The 15,451-nt window shown below is 34.5% G+C and overlaps 1 pseudogene; it reads left to right on the forward strand.

Annotated features, from left to right (window-relative positions):
- Window positions 1-3,947: 3,947 nt before the first annotated feature.
- Window positions 3,948-14,490, forward strand: LOC101048375 (ataxin-3-like; annotated as a pseudogene).
- Window positions 14,491-15,451: the final 961 nt, after the last annotated feature.

Genomic DNA, 15,451 nt, shown 5'->3' on the forward strand with positions numbered 1-15,451 from the left:
GATCTGTGGCAAATTCTCTGGGTCATGTATACTTATTGTTATAAGCAGGTTATTCTCTTCAAATCTCAGCTTCCTTATTTATAAAATAAGCCATACTCCATTATGTAAAAATTTAAGTGCTTTTTTTTTTTTTTTTTGGTATCACAGAAAATCTGGTTTTAAACCATAAAATTAAACAGCTGTCCCGATTACAACTGATTAATGAGTATTCCAAAGTCTGTATGTTGATTTGTCTACTGATCATCATTTAAAATATATATGTTTAAATGCACCTAAGAGCCAAACACCAAAAACAAAAAAACAGGTTCTCAGAGTGTAGCCACTTTCAAAAAAGCATTTTTGGCTGGGTGCAATGGCTCACACCTGTAATTCCAACATTTTGGGAGGCTGAGTTGGGTGGATAACCTGAGGTCAGGAGTTTGAGACCATCCTGACCAACATGGTGAAAACCCATCTCTACTAAAAATACAAAATTAGCTAGGCATGGTAGCACATGCCTGTAATCCCAGCTACTGGTGAGGCCAAGGCAGGGGAATTTCCTGAACCCGGGAGGTGGAAGCTGAGGGAGCTGAGATTGCACCACTGCACTCCAGCCTTGGCAACAAGAGTGAAACTTCGTCTTAAAGTAAAATTAAATTAAATTAAATTAGCACTTCCTTTTTCTTTCTATATTTTTCAACACTTAGATTCTTAGTTACCAGCCTTTGACTGACCTAACAAGATAAGCTGAGTCACAACTTGAGCTGGTATCATGAAACGTTTTAAAAAAGCATTTTCCAGTAAAGACTTAAGCATTTTTATTTCTTCTGATGAGTTTTCTCCCTTGATTAGAAAATTGATAAAGAAAGCACCAGAGTAAAATTATCAATTTTCTAATTGTCAAAGAAAGCACCAGAGTAAAATTGACAATTTATTAAGATTATTGCTTCCATTTTTATCATTTATTGTACTTTTCAGACTTAAAAACATGATCATGTTGTGTTTCTGCTGTTATAAGATTGTCAGCTAAGATTTTAGTCTTATTTATCTTTGTTTTGTTAATCAGTCATAGGCCAATTTTCTGCTAAATTGATTTTTGTTTGTCTCTTGGTATAACACAATATTGTTGATCATGTGGTTTTCTCAATTAGACATGCTGTGCCTCTCTGTCCCACTGAGTTTCACCTCACTTGTACACACTTAAAATTTTAGAGATAATTATTAATCAAAACACAGTTATTTTGCTTTCAGTAGCAAACAAGAAATGAGATCACGTGTCTATGATTTTTCTTCCACTAGACCTGTAGAAAATGGGAAGCGATTCTTCTTTATTAATACTAGTGTATATACAATAACTGCAGTATATTTTATACTTAGTGACCATAGCTGTTTCTCTTATGAAATAAAAGATACTCATTATTCAGTTAACATAACTTGGTTAAATGTTTTAGATTCATGTATGTTTATGTTGAAAACACTTAGATATATGAGAGTAAAGCTAAGAAAGTAGTTTATTAAACATATTTTGTCTTCCATACTAAATTCTGAATATAGTATGTTTGTATTCTGTAGTTATTATATCATACGATTATGACATTAAAGCCAAGATTATTAAATATATACATATAAATATATTTTAATGTTTCTATCAATAACTTAATTATTTCTTCAGTATTCTATAAAAACTATTGTACTATGATGTTCATCCTTTCTATGCTTAAAAAAGCATAGTCCCATTCAAAATTTCAGAAACAATTATCTGTCTTCCTCCAATCTATCAGGCCCAAACTTAATTTCTAGTAAATGGGAGGAACACCCACCTTGTTGCATCAGCCTGAATCTCTTTACTTCCCAGCCCTTAAATCAAATTTACAGCCAAGTTTATTTTATTGTGCTTCAGGAGTGCTCTTGGAATATCATCATTCTGTTCCAGCTCTATCACCAGGTTCAGGCTGTTCCAGCTCTATACCAGGTTTGAGTATGTCTGTTGACTGAAACATACTCAAAGCTGAACTTCTGTATCTTTTTCTCTGCTCTTACCCAGTTTTTTATAAGCAGCTAAAATTCTGTTTTTGAAATGCAGAAGTATTCATGCCATTCTCAATACTTTTAGTATTGAGTATCTATAAAACCCTGTATCTGCTGGCTCACATGACCTTACATGGTTGGGGCCCTACCTGGTTTTTCATTCCATTCCCAAGTGCAACTGCCAAATATGGCATGGATTGTCCTCCTCCACTGGACTGTGAGTATAAGGGACTAATGAACTGTTGTCCATTTCATCTGTCCAGTGTCGGGGATCATGTGTTCAGCTGTCTCCATAATCCTAGGGCAGGAATTCCTCCCTTACTAATGGGGTTAATAGGATGAGATAAAAATATATGAATAATAGATTGATAAAAGCTTGAATTGAAATGCTTAGGTTTAGAGGGTCTTTTCTAGATTTTTTTCTGACAATGTACATGTTGCAAAATATTCATAAACAATATTAACATGAGGCAAGTAACAGAGAGAAACACATCTGAAAGTTTACAATTTCAGTTACTAAGTTAATAAAGACAAATGGGCTTGCCATTTAAAAAATAACAGTATACCTCAACATTGCTTCTTACTATTGCCCATTAAATTCTGCCACCTGCCCTAGTTCTCATCTCAAGTTAATAAGTCCATACATTTCTTATAATAAAATTATTAAAAGTTAATAATATTTCTAATTTGTACTTAAAAAATGGTTTGGAGCCAGTTTATTTAAAAATCACATTTTTACTAACTTACCCATAGTTTTGGAATGAGTTTAATTTTTTACCATCTATCAAAAAAATCTATCTTCATTATTTTTGACATTAATAATGATTTTTAATAAAACTACCCTCAGTTTTAAACTAGACAATGATGAACCATGTGAGGCTCTCTCTCTCTCTCTCTTTCTCTCTCTCTCTCTCTCTCTCTCTCTATGTGTGTGTGTGTATATATATATATATATATATATATATATGTATATATATATTTTTTAACCTAGTAACTCAAATAGTATTTAATTTATTATAATGTACATAGAATTTATCTAGAGCTGATATAAATAGCAAGGTACAAATATGATTTATCATGATTCCATAATATTTTAAGTATTTTGGGCTATGATGAATATTTATAAACAAGTGAAAAGATTATTATTATTTGCAATTCTGTGCAAGTTTCACTGTTATAAATCTGAGACTGTATAAAACTGTAAAAGCTGTATTATTCCAAAATCTTTTAGATGTCAGTTATTTTATTTTTTAAAAAGTGTATATATTGAGTTATCCTGAACTTCAGACTTCTGAATCTGTATCTTCATCTAGATTTCTATTTGTGTTTCCATTTTTTTCCAAAGCACCATTATCACTTTCCAGTATTGTTTCAGTAGCCTCCTAAACTGATCTCTCTACATCTTGTTTATACTTCCTATAAACTTGTTCTTCATCCTGCTGCTATATTAATTTCCTTTTGAATGTATATAATTTTGTGGCACTCTTATGATCAAAATTATTCTATAACTTTCTGTCTCAGTGAGAAAAACAAAGTGCATATATATGTCATTTTCAAATTTGGCTCTGCATTACAGTCACCAGGGCATTTTAAATTTGTTATGGCTGGACCTTAGCCCAGATCAGCTGAATCAGAATTTGTGGAGTTGGTAACCAAGCAATGGTACTTTCATAAGAATCTTAATGGGCAACTGGGGATGAAAATCCCTGACAATTTTTTTTCTAGCTCCTACTTCTCTATAACTTTATCTAGCACATTCTTTCTTGCCAACTGAACTGCAGTCACATGGCCTTGTGGATAGTCCTCAAACTACCACTGCCATTAGGTAAAGGAAGAAGGATTTCCTTTCATGAATGGGATATTTTAAATGGTTCTAGTTGGCCTTTCTGTACAATACTCTTCCCCCTGAATGGGAGTCTGTGGAGACAAAGAATGTACCAATGCACATACCCATCCTAGAATTTGCTACAAACACCTGGAATCCCACAAATCCCTATCAAAAAGATCCAAATCTCACCTCCAGTGCCTTCACAAGCCTCTTCCCTGGACCATCTTCACAAGTGTGGTCATCTATTGGCCTGAAGAGTGGCCAAAGCCTGTGTTCATTGGGAAGTGAGTAAGAGTTTGGGTGTGCAAGGTGAATATCCAGAAACACATGTGAGCCTTTGGGGAGTGATATAAAACCCCAGTGTGAAAAAAGAAAGGAAGTGGCCATCAGTCTGGTGTCCCGCTTTGAGGCCTTGCCCTTCCTGCAATGGTAGATGCTCCTGTGTGGAAATTCAGAGTACCAAAGTTCCAGGTCATTATAAAGGTTTAATTGTCAAAGATAGAAATTTAAGGATTTGTTAACTTGATTGATTTTAAAATATTTAAATATGTGATTTATAAACCTCTATTTGTACTTTGGTCCATGACCCTGCAAATGTCTCAAACATGCAAAGCATGATCTTGCATTGAGGACTTCATACTTTTCTTCCCTCTGCTGGGATGTCTACCTCCCAGAGTTCTTCATGGCCTTTTATCCCACTTTAAATCTCTGTTTAAATATGATTTTGTCTATGAGGTCTTTTCTTCTAACACTCTCCTTTTGAATGCTAATTCACCTCCTCTCCAAATTCTAACATTTTCTATTCGCTAAAATTTACAGAATATTTCTCCAAAAGCTTATCACTGTTGTGTCCTCTGGTGAAAGTATTTTCCCGTGGAAACAAACACCTTTGCTTTACAGAGCCCCGAATTCTAGAAATTTGAGAAAGGAAAGCAAAATGTCATGAGCAAACTTAAGAGATAATAGAAATGACTCTAATTTTCACCCTTTGATTTCTAGACAGTGAATTTTGAATAGGAAAACATAAAAACTATATAGGTGTGCCTGATGTGAAGCATATACAATATTTTGAAGGACATTATTTCAGTCTGCAAGGTATGTGCTGCCTAGGAACTAAGTAGTCAGAAACAGCTAACCTGTCATGCTCTCAGGCAACCTCCTTCAGTGTAGTGAGGGAAATGGTAAGACTAGTTATGTCAACAAGTATAAGCCTGCTGCCTAACCTTGTTTGTTATGAATAAGTTCCCTGTTCAAAAGGAATGATGTAAAGAATACTCAGGGCCTCATTAAGGTATTTTATAAGTCCATAGATGATGAGTTTGACTGAAGCATTTTGGATAGGGAAGGTAAATCAATATCCAGAGTATCTCTTCTAGAGAGGACAAAGCACTGCCCTTATCATAATGAAAGCTGTTCAATGTGATCAGTATGCCAGTATCCCTCTGGGGAATGGCAAAGTATCAGAGTTTAGAATTGATTGCTGCTGTTGGCATGTTGGTCACTCACCCATAGTTAGCAAGATTAAGCTGTCAAAGCACCACGTTACTGAGCACAGCATAACATCCATCCCTGCTGACATAGCCACTAAGTTCCTATGCCCACTGGGCTACAACAAGGATATCTGGGCAGATAGACTGATTTGCATTCAAAGAACTGTTCCATTTGTCCACATGGGTACTAAGATTACCATCTGCCAAAATGCTTTTTGGCTTTCCTTCATATGGAACACAAATATCATTATATTTTGTGCCCATTCAAGGAGGAAGTTTGTGTACATAATTCTTCTCCGAATGCCTTGTCACCAGTTTTCCAATTGTGTTCCTTCCACATCCCTAATCATCCAACCAAATAATTTGCCACTTGTCATGATTCAGTTTAGATTATTACATCTGGCATTTTCTTCTTCTTGGTAAAACGAATAATCAGGTGAACTGCTCAAAATTCTGTTCACTGGAAAGATTTCCATTGATCATTATTTTTAAATGACTTTAGAGTATGAGGCTAAAACTCTGTAGCTCTCCACTTTCAGGTAGTATCAACATTTTATATGGAATCAACTATAAATGGGCTACAGTATTTTTTTTTTTTTTTGGTCTAAAGGACGTAAGAAACCATAACAAGTATAGAAAGTAAGGAAGCAATTTAACAGGCATATGAGCAACGGACATGTGGACCGCTTTCTGAGATGCCTTATTTGAGCCTTCAGGACTTACTTGAACTCAATCTCATATATAACAATTTTGCTTGATGATGAAGTGCTGCTGTGCTCACCTAACTTTATGGTTCACTCAGTCAGGCAGCATCCTTTTCTGGATGTTCACTTGATACATTTGTTGCTGATGGTCAAACATTTAGTTTCTACTCAGACTCTGTAACATGTCCAGATATTTTTTTTTAAATGAAAATAGTTATCCCTAGAGCATGGAGTAAGTTTGCTAAAATCTTTAGAGTTGCATTGTGATTATCTGCATATGCCTGCCCAGTACTCTGTACAGCATACCTGTTCGTCATAGATAATGTCAAGAAAAATTGAATCTGCTGAGTCATATGGTCCAAGTGGCAGAGCAGTTTTGCAAGCAACCTAGACATGTTGAAGAATCTTTTCTTGATTTGAGCCACACTCAAAACTACTAGCTTCTTAGGATATTTGATACAAGTTTTGGATTAGCAAGCCCAAGTGAGATATTTGCCACTTAGTAAATCTAAAAAGCTCAATAAATATCATGACTCTCTCTCAATTCAAGGGGGGAACAGATGCGGCAAGTTGTCTTTAATTTAGAAATTGTGTCTTACATTGTCCCAGGCTACACAAAACATGATTTTTTAAAAAAAGAAACTGACTAATCTAAAATCTATGTAGTTGGCCTGTAAGCAATAAGAATACATAAAACCTGAACCTGCATTTGTGTCTTAACTGCTCTGAAGCTCCAACTTTGATAATATGAGTGACCTGCAATAGGGTTGGTGCACTTTACCATGGAACTTCAAAAGCACCTGGCCAAGTGTCTGAAGATGCTGAAGGCGTAGACCCAGTGGGAGCTCCAGGTGTTGCAGAGCCAACTACTGCCTCATGCCAACAAGATAATCTGACAGATTTTTGCAATGTGTGTTATATGAAACCATACAAGACGTTATGTCAGATTTCTGAGTTTAAACATGGGCTGCTGCTGCTTCACTTCTGCCTTCTAAATTTTGGACAAATTTGAGTGTAGTGTTGCACAAATCTTGCCAACACTATACTCAACCCTTACAGGAAAGGGAATTTGAAATTACATAATTACAGTTTAGCTAAATTGATACAAGACAACATCACAGTAATTATTGCCATCCTAATTTCCTCCTCCTTTAATAGCCAGGATCTAGGTAATTATTTTGAACTTATGTTTCAAAATTTAATGAAATGTACTATGTCTTTTGCAACTGTAACTGAATTATTGACCTGGAACTCTTCTTTCCAGGTAGTTAAGTGATAGCTTCTCTAGACTTGCATATTTTGAGTGCATCCATGATAACTTAAAGAATAATTCATATTTATGGAAATAAGATCAAATTATTAAATATATTAAAATTCTGACAAAATATTCATGAAACATTTTATAATTGCTCAAAATACATTGCTTTACACATTTCTTAGTGCATGAACCTCTTAAAAATCAATATTTTATGTCATTTTATCAGTTTATGGAATGCCTTTTTACATTCTTTCAACACATTTATTGACTCCCAGATGCCTGGAACCTAGCAGAGTTTATAATAGTAATCAAGGTAGGCAAGATTTCAATTGTAAAATAACTAACATTCTGGAAGATAAAGGGGAGAGGGATAGGAAAAAACCAGGTAATAAACTATACTAAACATAAAGTAAGGTTTTATGAGGTAAAATAGTACTTCGGGAGAGAAAAATAAGTCTATCTAAAGGATGTCACTTTTGTTAGATAGAATTTGAACTGGAAAACAATGACAAGAAGGTGATCAGTTTAGGAAAATCTAAAATAAGTGTGCTTCAGAAAGATACTAAGGAAGGGGAGCAAGCTTGGCATGTTGCAGGAGAAAAATAAAAACAAAAATAGAGTATCTGGAACATAATGAAAAAGGTAAAACTGATGCTGTATGAAATCAGAGAAATAGCTGGACTCAGAATATGTAGCTCTTTATAGGCTATGGTAAACAACATTTATTATCTATCACAGCCTTGAATTTTTGAAGTGTATACACCAGGTATTTTGCAGAATACCCCTCTCATTGGGCTTATTTGATGTGTCCACGTGATTAGATTCTGGTTATGCATAGGGATACCAAGGACATAATATTATGTTCTACTTAGTGAATCATATCAAGAGTCACGATGTCTCCAACTTACCATCAGATAGCTCCGAAAACAATCAGTGTACTGAGGGAAGGAGAGGAGAAAGAAGGTTGAGAGGAGGAGACAATAGAGAGGAGTGATAAAACAAATTGATAGAAACATTAAAAAAAAATTATCATCTGTATACGTTTTGTTTAGGTATGAATGCTCTTTGTGCTATTCTTCCAACTTTTATGAATTTTTGAAATTACATCAAAATAAAAATTACCCAAATAAATAAATCAATAATATTATCTAAATGTGATATGGAGACAATTATTTTTAGTATAGGAGTGCCATTATATAAATTACATTTTAAAAATACCCTCTCTTTTATGAACAGAATGGACCCTTTAAAAATGGTCAAGTATAGAGACAAGGAAATTAAGGCTTATTAGTCTACTGAATTTAGAGTTATATGAGGTAATAACCAATCAAGAACCCTTCTTGTTCCAAACATGAGCAAATATGTAAAATGTTTTGCCATCTACTGAGATTAAAAGCCTGGATTAGGAAAAGTTTTGATAAGAAGATTAAGGGAATGGAAATTATGAGCTGTGTTCTGAAAATGTAAAATGTGAGATTACTATAAAATACCCAAGTAAAGACATGGATAATTTAACAATATAAATATTTTGTGAGCCCAAAACAGTCAAATGTCATCAATTTCATATGGTTCTATCACCTAATATGTTTTGTGTGTATATGAATCTGCAGTTGAGAGAAAAGCTCAAATTTAGAGAGAAATTTGGGAAGAATAGGAATATTGATGTTATTTAAAGCCATAAAACTGAATGTGATCATATAAGAAAAAATGTTAATTAAAAATGACCTTACAGGTGAGCTAAAAACATATTATTTATAAATAAAAAATTGAGAGTGAACACAGTGGCTCCCACCTGTAATCCTAAAACTTTGGGAAGCCAGGGTGGGAGGATTGCTTGAGGCCAGGAGTTCAAGATCAGCTTGGGTGACATAGGAAGACCCCTGTCTCTACAAAAAAGAAAAACAAACTAAACAATTCGTCAGGTAGTCCTAGTTTGTAGAAAGGCTGAGGTGGGAGGATTGCTTGAGTACAGGAGTTGAAGGCTGCAGTGAGGTGTGATTGTTCCACTGCACTTCAGCCTGGGCAATGGAATGAGACACTATCTCAGGAAGAAAAGAATATATTAAGAAAACAAGTATAACAAGAAATTTCAGAAAAAGCAGATGAAGTGATTAAAGTTATTTGTATTTTCTTGAACAAAATATTACAACTTTTTTTCAGTTTGATATTTTGGCATTGTTGTGTTTCATTCTGTCACATATATAATTAAAAACAATTTTCTGAGTCACTATGAGTCCATAAAGTTGGCTCTTGATTTAATAATTAATCTTAGTAAATCTTTTTAAATTTTCATCCTTGGACTTACCTAACTGCAATATTCGATATTTTATATGCTGCTCCAACTTCTACCAACTGTCCTATAAACTACTAACAGTTTAAGATAGATTCAAAAAGAAATACACAACCATAATACTTTCCTATGTTTTATTGTGCAATAAATTTGACATAGAGGTTCCAAACCCATGTTTACTTGATAAATGGTGCAATGTAAGCTGATCATTTCCACTTTCTCTTCTCTTTCTCTTTTCTCTTCGTCAACAGATTGTTGACATTTTTATCTTATATTCAGGAGCCCCATCAAGGACAAGTTTATGCTCACTATCTACATCAAAACAGCATTTTTCAAATTCCTGCTACTTGGTAACAAAACCAGAAATCTAACATGAAAATGAAAATGCTTTACTAGATGATATAAAATTGCTCCTAGGATAAATCTGGAGGACCAGTATGAAAAAATAAGCAGAAGCAAGGTAACTAACCAGTATATATCAGACAAGAGAAACAGACTGGCTAGATGCTACTCTGAATATTAATGCTTCTGGAAACAGCCCTGTCACCATTCAAGAATGCCACTCTTGGAAACTTGACTTCTTTAACCTGAATAACTTCAAACTTTTCTTGAATAGCTTTTATTCTCCCTTAACATTCAATGCCTAAGGAAGAAACATCTGAATTCAGGCTCAACCTAAGTTTTTATGTCTGAGCTATTAGAGTGTGAGGGTAGGATGGGGCCCTGCCTGCCTCAAGTTCCACCATCACACTGGGGATTCCTTTGCAATTTAAAGGGTGCTTACACAATGGATAATTAACAAGTGGCAAATATCTACTATAATCAAAATTATGCATACACTCTTCTTAGAAAAAAATTGATCATATGTGACATAATACAAATATTTCTTGTGCAACTGCAAGAAATTTCATTTTCAAGAGAAAATTGCCTAAAATTTAGCAATTTTTGCATCCAATTCTATGTCTGAATTCTCTAGAAAATACTTATTGCTTTCTACAGGAGGAATTTGTTATGGTATAAACATAAGTGCAAACACTAGCAAAGATTTCAAAATGGATAAAGGCGCTATATTTTTTTGTTCATGGCACATAATATACAAATTACTTCCTCTATAACCTATTTCAAATTCTTCTGGTTTTGAGACAGCAATCTCAACTTGACAGTGTTTTCTACCTAATTGTATGATCCAAACTATGTTAATAAAATATCTGTGACTTTGCTGTTTCTGTCTGTATAGATTACAATAAGATTTAGACCTCAATGCTGTTATGCTAGTGAGTACAATAGGGGTTCATCTGATTCTGTCCATATTTTTCCCTCCATTATGTAATATTTACCTATTTGGATGGTGAGGATTAATCATCCCAGTCAATATAAATACCCCATTTTGCCTTCTGACTTAATCATATAAAAAGCTACATTGGCCAGATGCAGTCTCACCTAAATCAATATGACTCATCTTGGAAGCATTCTTTGGTGCCCAGATTTTCAAATGCACAAAGCCAAAAATCATGGGAGATAAGAATATACCTTTTTTCCCAAGTATGTATTTAGATGTAATTCAACTTCTATCCTTTGTCTCCTACTGCATTCTGCTTATGGGAGGACATTTTCCAAATATTGATTGTTAGTTCAAAACACATTTTATAACCTGCAGGACAACATTATAACTATTTAAGTTTCAGGCTCATGTGTTGGAGAAGGGAGGAAGATATATTAAATATTTAGAACTCATCAAGTTGACTAGCATTATGTAGTCCCTCTGGTTGTTTTGGACAGCCAGGTAGAATAAAGGTCCTAGAAATAACCGACAGATGACCAAAAGAAAATGTAGTAGAATAATATAAGCTATGCTTATTTTAAAAAATGGCTTTAGGCTGATTTTTTTTTCACCTAGAGCCCTAATGGGCTTATTAGAGGACAATTTTAAGAAATTTATTCTAGTTCTCAAATACTAAGTAATATGGGCTAATCTTGATCGTGTATGTGACTGCCTGTCTCTGAGATAACCTGCATTGGTCTCTTCCTCCTACTATTGGTATGATTGTACCATCCATTTTCACCTTGTGCTAGGCTTGATCTATGTGGCCAATAGGATATGACAGATTGATGGTATGTTGCTTCTGTGATTGAGTTATAAAATATATTATGGCCTCCATCCTGGTCCCTCTCTTTTTTTTTCTGTAATTTCAATAGGTATAGAAGTACAAGTGGTTTGGGGTGACATGGATGAATTGTATAGTGGTGAGGCCTGGACTTTCAGAGTATCCATTACCTGAACAGAGTACATTGTACCTAATAGATGATTTTTCATCCTTCATCTACCTCACACCCTCCCTCCTTCTGAGACTCCAATGTCCATTATACCACTCTGCATGCCTGTGTGTATCCACAGCTTAGCTCTCACTTCTAAGTAAGAATGTGCAGTATTGTTTTCCATTCCTGAGTTACTTTGCTTAGGATAATGGCCTCCAGTTCCATAAAAGTTCCTGCAAAAACACCTCATTATTTTATTCTTGTTTATGACTATTTTTTCATATTGTATATATACCACATTTTCTTTATCCATTCATCAGTTGATGAGCATTAAGGCTGATTCCACATCTTTGCAATTGTGAAATGGGCTACAATAAACATGCATGCAGGTTTGTTTTTAAAGTAGTAACTACTCTTCTTTTAGGCACAAAACCAAAACTAATAAATGGCACCTAACTAAACTAAAAATATTCTGAAAAGTAAAGGAAATATTGAATAAAGAGCCTACAGAATGGAAAATAAATATTTGCAAACTTTACATCCAACAAAGGACTAATATCCAGAATCTACAAGGAACTCAAATCAGTCAGAAAACAAAAATCAAATAATCCCATTAAAAAGTGGGTAAATGACAACAGACATTTCTCAAAGGAAGATGTACAAATGGCAAAAAAAAAAAATATGAAAAAAATGCTCAATATCACTAATCATAAGGGAAATGAAAATTAAAACCTCAATGAGATACCACCTTACTCCATTATTGGTACTGGCCATTATTAAAACATCAGAAACAATAGATGTTGGTGTAGCTGTAGTGAAAAGGAAATATTTATACATTGTTGGTGGGTATGCAAATTAGTATCTTATTTAAAAAATTAACTTATCAGGGAGAAGTCAGCTACAAGGGAGCACAGCTCTGTGCTGAGACTCATGTGATATTCAACTGAGCCTTTCTGCCACTGACCATACAAGTGAGCTACCTTGGAAGCAGATCCTTCAGTTTCTGTCAACTTTCAGATGACTGCAGTTTGACTGACAGCTTTACTGAAATCTTATAAAAGATCCTGAATCACAGGCTCAGCTACATAAACCACTACAGAATTTCTGATCTCAAAAACTATGTGATATAATAAATGCTTATTTTAAGCTGCTGTTAATAAATTTTAGAGCAATTTATACAGTAATATTAAATTAAGTCTATTTGGAAGGTTGCCTTAAAAACATTGAAGGGCTATGTTAACAACCATTACTAGAAGCCCATAGTCCTTCTTACGATTTTGGACTATTGCCATAGAATCCTTGGGATGTCAGTTTAACATAAGATATAAATTTTGTACTACTCAATGGAGAAAATTAAGTATCAAGCATATTAACCAAAGAAAGCGGGATACGTATTTTCAACAGAAATCTTGACATGACACCGCAAGAAAAACTTTAAAGCATAATTAAAGTATCTTAGTGTGAATGGATGTTTTAGAAAACACACAGTAGGAAAATGAACACAGTGAAACAAGTTTTGAAATTAAGGTAATTTGTTAAAAATCGAGCTTCTGAGACAAATAAAGAGGGAGTCCATCTTTCATGAGAAACAAGAAGACCCACTTTGTGCTCAACACTGCCTGCATGATTTATTGCAAGGAGAACATTTTTGCCTTGTGGAATTATCTTCAACTGTACATCAGCTAGATGAAGAAGAGAGGATGAGACTGGCAGAAGGAGTTTCTAGCGAAGAAACGAGGAATACATTTTTCAGCAGCCTTCTGGAAATATAAGCAACAGGTTTTTGTTGTTGTTGTTGTTGTTGTTTTGTTTTTTGTTTGTTTGTTTGTTTGTTTTGTTTTTCTCTTTTCAGGTCATAAGAAATGCCTTGAAAATTTGGGGTTTAGACCTAAGCTTGTTCAATAGTCCGGAATATCAGAGGCTCAGGATTGATCCTCTAAGTGTAAGATAATTTGTCTGCAATTATAAAGAATACTTGTTTACAGTTAGAAAGTTAGGAAAACAGTGGTTTAATTTGAGTACTTTCTTGACGGTTTCAGACTTAACATCAGATAAATATCTTGTACTTTTGTCGGCTTGATTACAACAGAAATGTTATTCTATATTTTCTTGCAAAGGACGATCTGCCAGATTGTGAGCCTGACCAACTCCTGCAGATGATTAGGGTCCAATACCTGCATTGACCAAAACTTACTGCAGAAGAACTAGATAAATTAACCGGAAAGATTCCATAAAACAAAACTGCAATGAGTCTTAGAGGCAAATGATGGGTCAGAAATGTGAGATGATGAGGAGGACTTAACAGAGGGCTCTGGCACTAAGTAGCCAAATAATTGACCTGGAAGATGAAGAAGCAAATCTCTCCAGGGCTGTTCAGCTAAGTATGCATGGCAGTTCTCGAAATTTATCTTGAGATATTCCATAGACCTGAGAGACAAATGTTACTTCAGAAGAGCTTCAGAAGAGAAGAGAAACATATTTGAAAAGGAGCAGCAGCAGCAGCAAGTGGATTCACCAGGACAAACTTCATATCCATGTGAAAGGCTCACCACAAGTTCAGGAGCATTTGGGAGTGATCTAGGTGATGCAATGGGTGAATAAGCCACTTTTCAGGCAGCTGTGACCGTGTCTTAGAAACTGTTGGAAATAATTTTTAAAAAGAGGGAAAAATACCATTTAAAAATAATTAAAGCAAGGCATGGTGGCTCATGCCTGTAATCCCAGCATTTTGGGAGATCAAGTTAGGGGGATCACTTGGGGCCAGGAGTTCAAGACCTGACTGGACACCAATGGGAAACCCCATCTCTACTAAAAATGCAAAAAAAATTAGTCAGTCATGGTAGTGTGCACCTTAGTAGCAGTTACTTGGGAGGCTAAGGCACGAGAATTGCTTGAACCCTGCAGGGGAGAAGTTGCAGTGAGCAGATATTGTGCCACTGCAGTCCACTCTCTGGGTGACAGAATGAGACTTGGCTCAAAAAAAAAAATATAAAATAAATAAATACATAATTTAAATATTACTATTTTCCCAATATCCTGTGTGATTACAGCATAAGATTCCAACATTACCCTGTAGGATTACAGCATATGGCCATCTTGATAATGTGTCAAAGATATGAGGAAATAGAACTTTTGAGTGGCTTGCAAACAAAATGATGATAAAATGCAAAAATGCATCAGTTGTAGGACTAAATAATGATCTTTCAAATATTAACTAGAGGCATTCAGCAATTAAATACATTTGAAATATTTTTTAAATTGAGTTTCTTTTCCTCACCATGATTAACTTTGGTACTTAACCAGGCCTTTCATACTTCTACCTAAGTACTGAATTATAACAAGAAGATGGTACAATTCATAGATTGCTTAATTCCAGTATAATTTTTTTAAAAATATCTATGAGTTGTATTTTCTTCCAAAGTGAAATTTACATTTGTATTCATTACACCATACAGAAATAGGATTACCTGTATTTTTTTCTTTTAATAATGAACACACAGATAGATCCCTCTGTTGACACACACACTTGTAAGTATGGCTGTATTTATCTATGGGATTTATCACCTGATGAAATGTTATAATTACAACAATTTAGTTCAGTGCTTTTCTCTAATTCGG

Source organism: Saimiri boliviensis, chromosome 15 (genome assembly GCF_048565385.1).
Source record: "Saimiri boliviensis isolate mSaiBol1 chromosome 15, mSaiBol1.pri, whole genome shotgun sequence".
NCBI classification, from domain to species: domain Eukaryota; kingdom Metazoa; phylum Chordata; class Mammalia; order Primates; family Cebidae; genus Saimiri; species Saimiri boliviensis.